At 46.3% G+C, this 13,552-nt stretch overlaps 7 non-coding genes and 3 pseudogenes across 7 annotated transcripts; all 10 read left to right on the forward strand.

Annotated features, from left to right (window-relative positions):
- Positions 1–984: 984 nt before the first annotated feature.
- Positions 985–1,175, forward strand: LOC141220954 (U2 spliceosomal RNA). Its single transcript, XR_012289071.1, has one exon. It is a non-coding gene; the product is annotated as a U2 spliceosomal RNA (small nuclear RNA).
- A 1,109-nt stretch (positions 1,176–2,284) lies between these two features.
- LOC141220861 (U2 spliceosomal RNA) lies at positions 2,285–2,475 on the forward strand. Its single transcript, XR_012288991.1, has one exon. It is a non-coding gene; the product is annotated as a U2 spliceosomal RNA (small nuclear RNA).
- Positions 2,476–3,584: 1,109 nt separating this feature from the next.
- LOC141220966 (U2 spliceosomal RNA) lies at positions 3,585–3,775 on the forward strand. Its single transcript, XR_012289082.1, has one exon. It is a non-coding gene; the product is annotated as a U2 spliceosomal RNA (small nuclear RNA).
- A 1,109-nt stretch (positions 3,776–4,884) lies between these two features.
- LOC141220862 (U2 spliceosomal RNA) lies at positions 4,885–5,075 on the forward strand. Its single transcript, XR_012288992.1, has one exon. It is a non-coding gene; the product is annotated as a U2 spliceosomal RNA (small nuclear RNA).
- A 1,109-nt stretch (positions 5,076–6,184) lies between these two features.
- Positions 6,185–6,276, forward strand: LOC141220930 (U2 spliceosomal RNA; annotated as a pseudogene).
- A 789-nt stretch (positions 6,277–7,065) lies between these two features.
- On the forward strand, positions 7,066–7,246 carry LOC141220907 (U2 spliceosomal RNA; annotated as a pseudogene).
- Positions 7,247–8,355: 1,109 nt separating this feature from the next.
- On the forward strand, positions 8,356–8,546 carry LOC141220888 (U2 spliceosomal RNA). The gene has a single exon (XR_012289017.1). It is a non-coding gene; the product is annotated as a U2 spliceosomal RNA (small nuclear RNA).
- Positions 8,547–9,654: 1,108 nt separating this feature from the next.
- Positions 9,655–9,845, forward strand: LOC141220885 (U2 spliceosomal RNA). The gene has a single exon (XR_012289014.1). It is a non-coding gene; the product is annotated as a U2 spliceosomal RNA (small nuclear RNA).
- A 1,109-nt stretch (positions 9,846–10,954) lies between these two features.
- Positions 10,955–11,070, forward strand: LOC141220925 (U2 spliceosomal RNA; annotated as a pseudogene).
- Positions 11,071–11,594: 524 nt separating this feature from the next.
- LOC141220892 (U2 spliceosomal RNA) lies at positions 11,595–11,776 on the forward strand. Its single transcript, XR_012289021.1, has one exon. It is a non-coding gene; the product is annotated as a U2 spliceosomal RNA (small nuclear RNA).
- Positions 11,777–13,552: the final 1,776 nt, after the last annotated feature.

Raw genomic sequence — 13,552 nt, forward strand, 5'->3', positions numbered from 1 at the left:
TTCAAAGTTGCAGAAGCCAGATGACAAGCTCATTTTGGTTCAACTTCAGCAACTGTGCATTGCATTGCCATGTAATGTAACGCAATGCTATCTTTCTAGCTCTCCCTCTTTACTTCCTTTTCGATAAACAGACATATTAGGCAAGCATTTTGGAGCTTTCACCTAAATAACTACAGGTGGTGAGATAAGCTGCACAATATAATTGACCTTTCAGTATATTGTTGCACACACACCATCTATTTAGCAAATGCCCTTGTTATCAACAGCAGCCTTTTAAACTCACCTGAGCTAACAGGTATGTGCGCTGGTTACTCTGCTGCGCTTAAAATTTCTTTTTTGGTTTGCTACAATGCCTTTTCTGAAACGTTGTCTCCCTCTGCTGGAACACTGACTTCTTTCAATTAATGCCTGCAGACTATAAAAGAGAACCCAACCCAAAAAGTTTGGTTGATTAGTCTGTGGCATTCTGTTAAACTGTTGCTTATGGCGGTCTCTGTGAGCTTCTCAGCGACATTCAGCCAGCCAGGTATCCTGCCTGCAGTAGATGGAATGTGGCAATGGAACGCTGGCTGCGCGTGTCATAATAGGCTCTGAGCCTTTATATACCTGCGCACAGCAGCAGCCACCTTCAGTCTGCTGCTGGACAGCCAGCAGCAGCAGGAGAGGTAAGTAATCAGCAGCCCTCCTGCTAAGGGTAGACAGCTGCTCGTTCCACCCCACCCCCCGCCTTAATTGGTTCTCCTCCCTTCCAACGGTGTTGAGGTGGGTGGGAACAGCAGGGGGTGAGGGTGCTGTGTTTAAAGAGGTGGAGTTATGCAGATCTAAAACGCGTGGATTGCAGCAGCAGCAAGCCGAAAAGTGCAGGCATGTAAGGGATCTAGAGGTTGACAACATGTCTTCTTAACGGGAGTTCAGGAGCTCATCTCCACAAATGGACTCTTCAGGATCCTTGGGTGGCTCCGTAGTTCGAAACCAATTCTGGTTATCGCTTCTCGGCCTTTTGGCTAAGATCAAGTGTAGTATCTGTTCTTATCAGTTTAATATCTGATACGTCCCCTATCTGGGGACCATATATTAAATGGATTTTTAGAACAGGGAGATGGAAAAAGAGCTTGCTCTGTCCACTCCACGCATTGACCTGGTATTGCAGTATCTCCAGGACCGGTGCACCCCTTCTTTAATGCAGTTTCTAAAATCAGAAAGTATTGAATTCAATGTTTTTTGTTCATTTTGCTTGTTTGTCGGATTTTGGGATGGACTCTTTGGCTTTGCTTTTCTTCTCCTCATTGGATTTTTCATGTTCAAAGTTGCAGAAGCCAGATGACAAGCTCATTTTGGTTCAACTTCAGCAACTGTGCATTGCATTGCCATGTAATGTAACGCAATGCTATCTTTCTAGCTCTCCCTCTTTACTTCCTTTGGGATAAACAGACATATTAGGCAAGCATTTTGGAGCTTTCACCTAAATAACTACAGGTGGTGAGATAAGCTGCACAATATAATTGACCTTTCAGTATATTGTTGCACACACACCATCTATTTAGCAAATGCCCTTGTTATCAACAGCAGCCTTTTAAACTCACCTGAGCTAACAGGTATGTGCGCTGGTTACTCTGCTGCGCTTAAAATTTCTTTTTTGGTTTGCTACAATGCCTTTTCTGAAACGTTGTCTCCCTCTGCTGGAACACTGACTTCTTTCAATTAATGCCTGCAGACTATAAAAGAGAACCCAACCCAAAAAGTTTGGTTGATTAGTCTGTGGCATTCTGTTAAACTGTTGCTTATGGCGGTCTCTGTGAGCTTCTCAGCGACATTCAGCCAGCCAGGTATCCTGCCTGCAGTAGATGGAATGTGGCAATGGAACGCTGGCTGCGCGTGTCATAATAGGCTCTGAGCCTTTATATACCTGCGCACAGCAGCAGCCACCTTCAGTCTGCTGCTGGACAGCCAGCAGCAGCAGGAGAGGTAAGTAATCAGCAGCCCTCCTGCTAAGGGTAGACAGCTGCTCGTTCCACCCCACCCCCCGCCTTAATTGGTTCTCCTCCCTTCCAACGGTGTTGAGGCGGGTGGGAACAGCAGGGGGTGAGGGTGCTGTGTTTAAAGAGGTGGAGTTATGCAGATCTAAAACGCGTGGATTGCAGCAGCAGCAAGCCGAAAAGTGCAGGCATGTAAGGGATCTAGAGGTTGACAACATGTCTTCTTAACGGGAGTCCAGGAGCTCATCTCCACAAATGGACTCTTCAGGATCCTTGGGTGGCTCCGTAGTTCGAAACCAATTCTGGTTATCACTTCTCGGCCTTTTGGCTAAGATCAAGTGTAGTATCTGTTCTTATCAGTTTAATATCTGATACGTCCCCTATCTGGGGACCATATATTAAATGGATTTTTAGAACAGGGAGATGGAAAAAGAGCTTGCTCTGTCCACTCCACGCATTGACCTGGTATTGCAGTATCTCCAGGACCGGTGCACCCCTTCTTTAATGCAGTTTCTAAAATCAGAAAGTATTGAATTCAATGTTTTTTGTTCATTTTGCTTGTTTGTCGGATTTTGGGATGGACTCTTTGGCTTTGCTTTTCTTCTCCTCATTGGATTTTTCATGTTCAAAGTTGCAGAAGCCAGATGACAAGCTCATTTTGGTTCAACTTCAGCAACTGTGCATTGCATTGCCATGTAATGTAACGCAATGCTATCTTTCTAGCTCTCCCTCTTTACTTCCTTTTGGATAAACAGACATATTAGGCAAGCATTTTGGAGCTTTCACCTAAATAACTACAGGTGGTGAGATAAGCTGCACAATATAATTGACCTTTCAGTATATTGTTGCACACACACCATCTATTTAGCAAATGCCCTTGTTATCAACAGCAGCCTTTTAAACTCACCTGAGCTAACAGGTATGTGCGCTGGTTACTCTGCTGCGCTTAAAATTTCTTTTTTGGTTTGCTACAATGCCTTTTCTGAAACGTTGTCTCCCTCTGCTGGAACACTGACTTCTTTCAATTAATGCCTGCAGACTATAAAAGAGAACCCAACCCAAAAAGTTTGGTTGATTAGTCTGTGGCATTCTGTTAAACTGTTGCTTATGGCGGTCTCTGTGAGCTTCTCAGCGACATTCAGCCAGCCAGGTATCCTGCCTGCAGTAGATGGAATGTGGCAATGGAACGCTGGCTGCGCGTGTCATAATAGGCTCTGAGCCTTTATATACCTGCGCACAGCAGCAGCCACCTTCAGTCTGCTGCTGGACAGCCAGCAGCAGCAGGAGAGGTAAGTAATCAGCAGCCCTCCTGCTAAGGGTAGACAGCTGCTCGTTCCACCCCACCCCCCGCCTTAATTGGTTCTCCTCCCTTCCAACGGTGTTGAGGCGGGTGGGAACAGCAGGGGGTGAGGGTGCTGTGTTTAAAGAGGTGGAGTTATGCAGATCTAAAACGCGTGGATTGCAGCAGCAGCAAGCCGAAAAGTGCAGGCATGTAAGGGATCTAGAGGTTGACAACATGTCTTCTTAACGGGAGTCCAGGAGCTCATCTCCACAAATGGACTCTTCAGGATCCTTGGGTGGCTCCGTAGTTCGAAACCAATTCTGGTTATCGCTTCTCGGCCTTTTGGCTAAGATCAAGTGTAGTATCTGTTCTTATCAGTTTAATATCTGATACGTCCCCTATCTGGGGACCATATATTAAATGGATTTTTAGAACAGGGAGATGGAAAAAGAGCTTGCTCTGTCCACTCCACGCATTGACCTGGTATTGCAGTATCTCCAGGACCGGTGCACCCCTTCTTTAATGCAGTTTCTAAAATCAGAAAGTATTGAATTCAATGTTTTTTGTTCATTTTGCTTGTTTGTCGGATTTTGGGATGGACTCTTTGGCTTTGCTTTTCTTCTCCTCATTGGATTTTTCATGTTCAAAGTTGCAGAAGCCAGATGACAAGCTCATTTTGGTTCAACTTCAGCAACTGTGCATTGCATTGCCATGTAATGTAACGCAATGCTATCTTTCTAGCTCTCCCTCTTTACTTCCTTTGGGATAAACAGACATATTAGGCAAGCATTTTGGAGCTTTCACCTAAATAACTACAGGTGGTGAGATAAGCTGCACAATATAATTGACCTTTCAGTATATTGTTGCACACACACCATCTATTTAGCAAATGCCCTTGTTATCAACAGCAGCCTTTTAAACTCACCTGAGCTAACAGGTATGTGCGCTGGTTACTCTGCTGCGCTTAAAATTTCTTTTTTGGTTTGCTACAATGCCTTTTCTGAAACGTTGTCTCCCTCTGCTGGAACACTGACTTCTTTCAATTAATGCCTGCAGACTATAAAAGAGAACCCAACCCAAAAAGTTTGGTTGATTAGTCTGTGGCATTCTGTTAAACTGTTGCTTATGGCGGTCTCTGTGAGCTTCTCAGCGACATTCAGCCAGCCAGGTATCCTGCCTGCAGTAGATGGAATGTGGCAATGGAACGCTGGCTGCGCGTGTCATAATAGGCTCTGAGCCTTTATATACCTGCGCACAGCAGCAGCCACCTTCAGTCTGCTGCTGGACAGCCAGCAGCAGCAGGAGAGGTAAGTAATCAGCAGCCCTCCTGCTAAGGGTAGACAGCTGCTCGTTCCACCCCACCCCCCGCCTTAATTGGTTCTCCTCCCTTCCAACGGTGTTGAGGCGGGTGGGAACAGCAGGGGGTGAGGGTGCTGTGTTTAAAGAGGTGGAGTTATGCAGATCTAAAACGCGTGGATTGCAGCAGCAGCAAGCCGAAAAGTGCAGGCATGTAAGGGATCTAGAGGTTGACAACATGTCTTCTTAACGGGAGTCCAGGAGCTCATCTCCACAAATGGACTCTTCAGGATCCTTGGGTGGCTCCGTAGTTCGAAACCAATTCTGGTTATCACTTCTCGGCCTTTTGGCTAAGATCAAGTGTAGTATCTGTTCTTATCAGTTTAATATCTGATACGTCCCCTATCTGGGGACCATATATTAAATGGATTTTTAGAACAGGGAGATGGAAAAAGAGCTTGCTCTGTCCACTCCACGCATTGACCTGGTATTGCAGTATCTCCAGGACCGGTGCACCCCTTCTTTAATGCAGTTTCTAAAATCAGAAAGTATTGAATTCAATGTTTTTTGTTCATTTTGCTTGTTTGTCGGATTTTGGGATGGACTCTTTGGCTTTGCTTTTCTTCTCCTCATTGGATTTTTCATGTTCAAAGTTGCAGAAGCCAGATGACAAGCTCATTTTGGTTCAACTTCAGCAACTGTGCATTGCATTGCCATGTAATGTAACGCAATGCTATCTTTCTAGCTCTCCCTCTTTACTTCCTTTTGGATAAACAGACATATTAGGCAAGCATTTTGGAGCTTTCACCTAAATAACTACAGGTGGTGAGATAAGCTGCACAATATAATTGACCTTTCAGTATATTGTTGCACACACACCATCTATTTAGCAAATGCCCTTGTTATCAACAGCAGCCTTTTAAACTCACCTGAGCTAACAGGTATGTGCGCTGGTTACTCTGCTGCGCTTAAAATTTCTTTTTTGGTTTGCTACAATGCCTTTTCTGAAACGTTGTCTCCCTCTGCTGGAACACTGACTTCTTTCAATTAATGCCTGCAGACTATAAAAGAGAACCCAACCCAAAAAGTTTGGTTGATTAGTCTGTGGCATTCTGTTAAACTGTTGCTTATGGCGGTCTCTGTGAGCTTCTCAGCGACATTCAGCCAGCCAGGTATCCTGCCTGCAGTAGATGGAATGTGGCAATGGAACGCTGGCTGCGCGTGTCATAATAGGCTCTGAGCCTTTATATACCTGCGCACAGCAGCAGCCACCTTCAGTCTGCTGCTGGACAGCCAGCAGCAGCAGGAGAGGTAAGTAATCAGCAGCCCTCCTGCTAAGGGTAGACAGCTGCTCGTTCCACCCCACCCCCCGCCTTAATTGGTTCTCCTCCCTTCCAACGGTGTTGAGGCGGGTGGGAACAGCAGGGGGTGAGGGTGCTGTGTTTAAAGAGGTGGAGTTATGCAGATCTAAAACGCGTGGATTGCAGCAGCAGCAAGCCGAAAAGTGCAGGCATGTAAGGGATCTAGAGGTTGACAACATGTCTTCTTAACGGGAGTCCAGGAGCTCATCTCCACAAATGGACTCTTCAGGATCCTTGGGTGGCTCCGTAGTTCGAAACCAATTCTGGTTATCGCTTCTCGGCCTTTTGGCTAAGATCAAGTGTAGTATCTTTCGAAAAGGCGGTTTTGGATGTTGGCCGCCCTAGTAGATTGATACATTATGCACACTGGGGTTTAGGCGCTTGTTAGTACGCCAGGTGGCTAATATAGTCATCTGGTGGAAAGCATGGCCCCCCAGGATCGACGCCATTGGGCCGGGGAAGATCGAAAGCCCGAAGTGTGAAGTGCCCCAGGAGTGGTGACCCTGGGGTGCCTTAACTCACTGGGATTGGGAACCCCACTTGAGTTTATGGCACATTTGCACAAGCACTTTAAATTTTCTTTCTTCGCACACACCCTTATTCCGGGCCTTCTGGCCTTAGGATGGGGAATTTTTCAATTCCCGGTCGAAGGTCCGGGCAGTATTATACTGTGAAACCTTCACTATTTATTTAATTTCTTTGTCACTGTGTGTCCACTTATTCACGTGTGTCACGTCCTACTAGGATTTTGTCGGGATGCGGTTCCCTTACGGGTTCCTCTCTTGGCAGGTCTAGGGGGGGAGTGTGTGGCCATCAGGTTCCGCTCCCCCCTGAACCCCCCTGGCTCTCCTCTTTCGGGAGGAGAGCGTTGTTGGCTCCCCTCTTCCGGGAGGGGAGCACAGTCTTTGGCTCCCAGTGCCTTGCTCGGGTGAGAACTCGGGCAGGTGCTGGGGGTAAGATTGGGTCGCCTCTGGCTCCGGCTGGAGGTGGCTATTTGTCCCTGTTCCTCGCTGTGGCCTTCTGGCTCGGAGGGACGGGGAATGGTTTGGGGGACCCTTCTCCTTTTGGAGAGGGTTTCAAGAAGACCAGCATCCTAGTGCACTTTTTTTGTGGCACTTGTCACTTTTTTAAGCGCACTCGGGTTTTGTACACGAATTCGGGCTTTCGATAAAAAAAAATCTGTTCTTATCAGTTTAATATCTGATACGTCCCCTATCTGGGTACCATATATTAAATGGATTTTTAGAACAGGGAGATGGAAAAAGAGCTTGCTCTGTCCACTCCACGCATTGACCTGGTATTGCAGTATCTCCAGGACCGGTGCACCCCTTCTTTAATGCAGTTTCTAAAATCAGAAAGTATTGAATTCAATGTTTTTTGTTCATTTTGCTTGTTTGTCGGATTTTGGGATGGACTCTTTGGCTTTGCTTTTCTTCTCCTCATTGGATTTTTCATGTTCAAAGTTGCAGAAGCCAGATGACAAGCTCATTTTGGTTCAACTTCAGCAACTGTGCATTGCATTGCCATGTAATGTAACGCAATGCTATCTTTCTAGCTCTCCCTCTTTACTTCCTTTTGGATAAACAGACATATTAGGCAAGCATTTTGGAGCTTTCACCTAAATAACTACAGGTGGTGAGATAAGCTGCACAATATAATTGACCTTTCAGTATATTGTTGCACACACACCATCTATTTAGCAAATGCCCTTGTTATCAACAGCAGCCTTTTAAACTCACCTGAGCTAACAGGTATGTGCGCTGGTTACTCTGCTGCGCTTAAAATTTCTTTTTTGGTTTGCTACAATGCCTTTTCTGAAACGTTGTCTCCCTCTGCTGGAACACTGACTTCTTTCAATTAATGCCTGCAGACTATAAAAGAGAACCCAACCCAAAAAGTTTGGTTGATTAGTCTGTGGCATTCTGTTAAACTGTTGCTTATGGCGGTCTCTGTGAGCTTCTCAGCGACATTCAGCCAGCCAGGTATCCTGCCTGCAGTAGATGGAATGTGGCAATGGAACGCTGGCTGCGCGTGTCATAATAGGCTCTGAGCCTTTATATACCTGCGCACAGCAGCAGCCACCTTCAGTCTGCTGCTGGACAGCCAGCAGCAGCAGGAGATGTAAGTAATCAGCAGCCCTCCTGCTAAGGGTAGACAGCTGCTCGTTCCACCCCACCCCCCGCCTTAATTGGTTCTCCTCCCTTCCAACGGTGTTGAGGCGGGTGGGAACAGCAGGGGGTGAGGGTGCTGTGTTTAAAGAGGTGGAGTTATGCAGATCTAAAACGCGTGGATTGCAGCAGCAGCAAGCCGAAAAGTGCAGGCATGTAAGGGATCTAGAGGTTGACAACATGTCTTCTTAACGGGAGTCCAGGAGCTCATCTCCACAAATGGACTCTTCAGGATCCTTGGGTGGCTCCGTAGTTCGAAACCAATTCTGGTTATCGCTTCTCGGCCTTTTGGCTAAGATCAAGTGTAGTATCTGTTCTTATCAGTTTAATATCTGATACGTCCCCTATCTGGGGACCATATATTAAATGGATTTTTAGAACAGGGAGATGGAAAAAGATCTTGCTCTGTCCACTCCACGCATTGACCTGGTATTGCAGTATCTCCAGGACCGGTGCACCCCTTCTTTAATGCAGTTTCTAAAATCAGAAAGTATTGAATTCAATGTTTTTTGTTCATTTTGCTTGTTTGTCGGATTTTGGGATGGACTCTTTGGCTTTGCTTTTCTTCTCCTCATTGGATTTTTCATGTTCAAAGTTGCAGAAGCCAGATGACAAGCTCATTTTGGTTCAACTTCAGCAACTGTGCATTGCATTGCCATGTAATGTAACGCAATGCTATCTTTCTAGCTCTCCCTCTTTACTTCCTTTTGGATAAACAGACATATTAGGCAAGCATTTTGGAGCTTTCACCTAAATAACTACAGGTGGTGAGATAAGCTGCACAATATAATTGACCTTTCAGTATATTGTTGCACACACACCATCTATTTAGCAAATGCCCTTGTTATCAACAGCAGCCTTTTAAACTCACCTGAGCTAACAGGTATGTGCGCTGGTTACTCTGCTGCGCTTAAAATTTCTTTTTTGGTTTGCTACAATGCCTTTTCTGAAACGTTGTCTCCCTCTGCTGGAACACTGACTTCTTTCAATTAATGCCTGCAGACTATAAAAGAGAACCCAACCCAAAAAGTTTGGTTGATTAGTCTGTGGCATTCTGTTAAACTGTTGCTTATGGCGGTCTCTGTGAGCTTCTCAGCGACATTCAGCCAGCCAGGTATCCTGCCTGCAGTAGATGGAATGTGGCAATGGAACGCTGGCTGCGCGTGTCATAATAGGCTCTGAGCCTTTATATACCTGCGCACAGCAGCAGCCACCTTCAGTCTGCTGCTGGACAGCCAGCAGCAGCAGGAGAGGTAAGTAATCAGCAGCCCTCCTGCTAAGGGTAGACAGCTGCTCGTTCCACCCCACCCCCCGCCTAATTGGTTCTCCTCCCTTCCAACGGTGTTGAGGCGGGTGGGAACAGCAGGGGGTGAGGGTGCTGTGTTTAAAGAGGTGGAGTTATGCAGATCTAAAACGCGTGGATTGCAGCAGCAGCAAGCCGAAAAGTGCAGGCATGTAAGGGATCTAGAGGTTGACAACATGTCTTCTTAACGGGAGTCCAGGAGCTCATCTCCACAAATGGACTCTTCAGGATCCTTGGGTGGCTCCGTAGTTCGAAACCAATTCTGGTTATCGCTTCTCGGCCTTTTGGCTAAGATCAAGTGTAGTATCTGTTCTTATCAGTTTAATATCTGATACGTCCCCTATCTGGGGACCATATATTAAATGGATTTTTAGAACAGGGAGATGGAAAAAGAGCTTGCTCTGTCCACTCCACGCATTGACCTGGTATTGCAGTATCTCCAGGACTGTTGCACCCCTTCTTTAATGCAGTTTCTAAAATCAGAAAGTATTGAATTCAATGTTTTTTGTTCATTTTGCTTGTTTGTCGGATTTTGGGATGGACTCTTTGGCTTTGCTTTTCTTCTCCTCATTGGATTTTTCATGTTCAAAGTTGCAGAAGCCAGATGACAAGCTCATTTTGGTTCAACTTCAGCAACTGTGCATTGCATTGCCATGTAATGTATCGCAATGCTATCTTTCTAGCTCTCCCTCTTTACTTCCTTTTGGATAAACAGACATATTAGGCAAGCATTTTGGAGCTTTCACCTAAATAACTACAGGTGGTGAGATAAGCTGCACAATATAATTGACCTTTCAGTATATTGTTGCACACACACCATCTATTTAGCAAATGCCCTTGTTATCAACAGCAGCCTTTTAAACTCACCTGAGCTAACAGGTATGTGCGCTGGTTACTCTGCTGCGCTTAAAATTTCTTTTTTGGTTTGCTACAATGCCTTTTCTGAAACGTTGTCTCCCTCTGCTGGAACACTGACTTCTTTCAATTAATGCCTGCAGACTATAAAAGAGAACCCAACCCAAAAAGTTTGGTTGATTAGTCTGTGGCATTCTGTTAAACTGTTGCTTATGGCGGTCTCTGTGAGCTTCTCAGCGACATTCAGCCAGCCAGGTATCCTGCCTGCAGTAGATGGAATGTGGCAATGGAACGCTGGCTGCGCGTGTCATAATAGGCTCTGAGCCTTTATATACCTGCGCACAGCAGCAGCCACCTTCAGTCTGCTGCTGGACAGCCAGCAGCAGCAGGAGAGGTAAGTAATCAGCAGCCCTCCTGCTAAGGGTAGACAGCTGCTCGTTCCACCCCACCCCCCGCCTTAATTGGTTCTCCTCCCTTCCAACGGTGTTGAGGCGGGTGGGAACAGCAGGGGGTGAGGGTGCTGTGTTTAAAGAGGTGGAGTTATGCAGATCTAAAACGCGTGGATTGCAGCAGCAGCAAGCCGAAAAGTGCAGGCATGTAAGGGATCTAGAGGTTGACAACATGTCTTCTTAACGGGAGTCCAGGAGCTCATCTCCACAAATGGACTCTTCAGGATCCTTGGGTGGCTCCGTAGTTCGAAACCAATTCTGGTTATCGCTTCTCGGCCTTTTGGCTAAGATCAAGTGTAGTATCATTTGAAAAGGCAGTTTTGTCCTTGGGCTGCCCTAGTAAATTGATGCATATTACACACTGGTTTGGTGCACTTGTTAGTACGCCAGGTGGCTCATAGAGTTATCTGATGGAAAACATGGCCCTCCAGGATCGAAGTCACTAGTCTGGGTAAGTGTGAGGGCTTTGGAGCAATGTGCCCCAGGAGTAGGCGCCCTGGTGGGAGTCCAAGCTTACTGGGACTGGGAACCCCAGAAAGACTTGGCTTCGTAGCACGCCGCACCTTTGCCAATCATACTTTCTGAGCAACCCCCCCTATTCATGGCCTCCGGGCTAGGAAGGGGAATTTTTATAAACCCGGTCGGAGGTCCGGTCAGCTTTGGGCTGAGAAACCAACACAGGCTCCAGCTCCACTAGGGTGGCAGCCTAGATGGAAGCTGGGAGCACGAAAACGGCTCTTCTCCGGCTTCGGCTAGGGAGAGCATCGGAGATCCCTGACCCTCGCTGTGGCCTTCTGGCTCGGAGGGATGGGGATGGTTTATTGGGGACCCTCTCCTCCGGGAAGGGTCCACATGAATCCTCGCCTCGTGCGCTGTTTTGGTGTGACTTCGGTCACATTTTTCAGTGCCTTGGATGCAGCTTCAATCAAAAAATCTGTTCTTATCAGTTTAATATCTGATACGTCCCCTATCTGGGGACCATATATTAAATGGATTTTTAGAACAGGGAGATGGAAAAAGAGCTTGCTCTGTCCACTCCACGCATTGACCTGGTATTGCTGTATCTCCAGGACCGGTGCACCCCTTCTTTAATGCAGTTTCTAAAATCAGAAAGTATTGAATTCAATGTTTTTTGTTCATTTTGCTTGTTTGTCGGATTTTGGGATGGACTCTTTGGCTTTGCTTTTCTTCTCCTCATTGGATTTTTCATGTTCAAAGTTGCAGAAGCCAGATGACAAGCTCATTTTGGTTCAACTTCAGCAACTGTGCATTGCATTGCCATGTAATGTAACACAATGCTATGTTTCTAGCTCTCCCTCTTTACTTCCTTTTGGATAAACAGACATATTAGGCAAGCATTTTGGAGCTTTCACCTAAATAACTACAGGTGGTGAGATAAGCTCCACAATATAATTGACCTTTCAGTATATTGTTGCACACACACCATCTATTTAGCAAATGCCCTTGTTATCAACAGCAGCCTTTTAAACTCACCTGAGCTAACAGGTATGTGCGCTGGTTACTCTGCTGCGCTTAAAATTTCTTTTTTGGTTTGCTACAATGCCTTTTCTGAAACGTTGTCTCCCTCTGCTGGAACACTGACTTCTTTCAATTAATGCCTGCAGACTATAAAAGAGAACCCAACCCAAAAAGTTTGGTTGATTAGTCTGTGGCATTCTGTTAAACTGTTGCTTATGGCGGTCTCTGTGAGCTTCTCAGCGACATTCAGCCAGCCAGGTATCCTGCCTGCAGTAGATGGAATGTGGCAATGGAACGCTGGCTGCGCGTGTCATAATAGGCTCTGAGCCTTTATATACCTGCGCACAGCAGCAGCCACCTTCAGTCTGCTGCTGGACAGCCAGCAGCAGCAGGAGAGGTAAGTAATCAGCAGCCCTCCTGCTAAGGGTAGACAGCTGCTCGTTCCACCCCACCCCCTGCCTTAATTGGTTCTCCTCCCTTCCAACGGTGTTGAGGCGGGTGGGAACAGCAGGGGGTGAGGGTGCTGTGTTTAAAGAGGTGGAGTTATGCAGATCTAAAACGCGTGGATTGCAGCAGCAGCAAGCCGAAAAGTGCAGGCATGTAAGGGATCTAGAGGTTGACAACATGTCTTCTTAACGGGAGTCCAGGAGCTCATCTCCACAAATGGACTCTTCAGGATCCTTGGGTGGCTCCGTAGTTCGAAACCAATTCTGGTTATCGCTTCTCGGCCTTTTGGCACGATCTGTAGTGGGTTGTGACATTGGGCTGAAGGTTACTGTGGTGGCAGAACCGATTCTTGGCCTTTGGAGATATCCAGTGCTGCTTTTGGGAATCGGTGCTAAAGCTGCAGTGCCTTTTCTTTACGGAGGACGGTGTGTTGGAGGGAGGACGAACTTCGTGGAGGCTGCGATCCGTGTGTGATATTTTCCTTGGTATCTGGAAAAGAAGAGGAAAATCATGGAGACAAGGAGAAACCCTGGAGGAAGGAAGGAGAATCAAGCAAGCAACCCGAATGATTATTTCTCGGAGGAGCATCCGCTGAAGGACACCATCAGGTTCGTGGTTGCTCCTGACCACCGGCAGGTGAAAGATTCTCAATTTATTTTCAATGTTATTTGTAAGCTCTTGAAGATCGACAAGGAGCATCTTTTTTGCTTTCAATCTTTTTTTTCTCGAGGACTTTATGATGTTACGCTTAATAAAGCCTCGCAGTGTGAAAGTGCCTACGCTCTTTATGAAGTAAATAAAGAGAAGGTAGAGCTGGAGGGGGTGAAAGTAATCCCCTCTTTTCAGTTTTCAATGAAAGTACTGACGATTCATTTGTTTAGTCCATTTATTACAGACTCTGAGGTTGAAAGTTACCTATCAATGTATTGTGACAAA

The sequence above is a fragment of the Phyllobates terribilis genome, unplaced genomic scaffold (genome assembly GCF_046119375.1).
Source record: "Phyllobates terribilis strain yellow unplaced genomic scaffold, ASM4611937v1 Scaffold_304__1_contigs__length_2301189, whole genome shotgun sequence".
In the NCBI taxonomy this organism is placed as follows: Eukaryota; Metazoa; Chordata; class Amphibia; order Anura; family Dendrobatidae; genus Phyllobates; species Phyllobates terribilis.